Source organism: Heterodontus francisci, unplaced genomic scaffold, assembly GCF_036365525.1.
Source record: "Heterodontus francisci isolate sHetFra1 unplaced genomic scaffold, sHetFra1.hap1 HAP1_SCAFFOLD_43, whole genome shotgun sequence".
NCBI lineage: Eukaryota > Metazoa > Chordata > Chondrichthyes > Heterodontiformes > Heterodontidae > Heterodontus > Heterodontus francisci.
This window is the reverse complement of record NW_027141852.1, coordinates 6,413,396-6,414,539: the sequence shown is the minus strand read 5'-3', so window position 1 is coordinate 6,414,539 and position 1,144 is coordinate 6,413,396. Positions and strand designations below refer to the sequence as shown.

Sequence of the window (1,144 nt, the reverse complement as noted above, 5' to 3'; positions counted from 1 at the left end):
CATTTACTTCAGGAGCACAGAGCTTTATATCACTGCAACATGAGTTCCAATCTTCATATTCTGTTCACTTTTCACATTATTTTCTACCAGTCCACGAGCTTTTATTAATTCAGTATTCGGGTCTCTGCTCCTCAACCGTTTCTAACATCTCACCTCTTACAAAAAAACACTCTGATCTATCGTCGGTAGTCGATGACCCCTCATTTTAAACTCCATCTGCCAAAGCATTGCTCACTCACTTAATCTATCAAGAAGATTTGAAAATAAATTTCTTGCCAAAGGATAATTTTCTGCATCTGCTCCCTCGCCATTTGCTTTTCCCATTTGTCTTTCACTTGGTGCAAATCCAGAGAAAGTAATGATGGAAGGAAGGAGGGGAGGAAAAATCCTGCTCCGTTTCGTGATCCCGATTTGATCTTCATTCCAGTGCAGTTTGGGTGAAGAATTCCAATTGTCTGTCTCAATTTTAATAAAGTATAACCAATTCTGGAATCACTGTCAAGATACTGACAAGAACAGGTTTCGAGGCTGACTTTGCAAGCAGCTCACCCAACATAAATAATACACGAAACAGCTCATAAACTAGCGACAAGGATGGGATTCGAACCCACGTGTGCAAAGCACAATGGATTAGCAGTCCATCGCCTTAACCTCTCGGCCACCTTGCGAGTTGCAGACACATAGCTGTCACCTTCAGCACAGCTTCTGGCTGTGCAGCCAGCTGTGGAATGATGGAAATATATCTTCTGCAAGTAAATGAAGTTGGGAATGGAGCAGTGTGAAACATTTCCAGACCATGTCCAACACGTTTCTACTCAGTGTGAAAACCCACCACGGAAAGACTGGAACATACAATCATTTCATCACATCATGATTAACATCACTCAGACACCTGAACCATTAGGTCACTGATGAAGTCATGATGACCGAATTTCTCATGAAATGAAAACTGAACTAACTGACTGGAAGAATTGCTTTAAACCCACATGATCAGCGAGGCACAGCATCAGGCCGACTTGTCGGGTGGTGTAAACAGATATCACTGCTTCTGATCTTCACCAGAACAGAGAGTGAGATGTAACATTGATCATCAAACAGACTGTGAGAGAATACAACAGAATAAAACACATGGAGAGACACTGTG

General features: G+C 42.0%; 1 non-coding gene across 1 annotated transcript; it reads right to left on the bottom strand.

Moving 5' to 3' along the window:
• Nucleotides 1-586: 586 nt before the first annotated feature.
• Nucleotides 587-668, bottom strand: trnas-gcu (transfer RNA serine (anticodon GCU)). The gene has a single exon. It is a non-coding gene; the product is annotated as a tRNA-Ser (tRNA).
• Nucleotides 669-1,144: the final 476 nt, after the last annotated feature.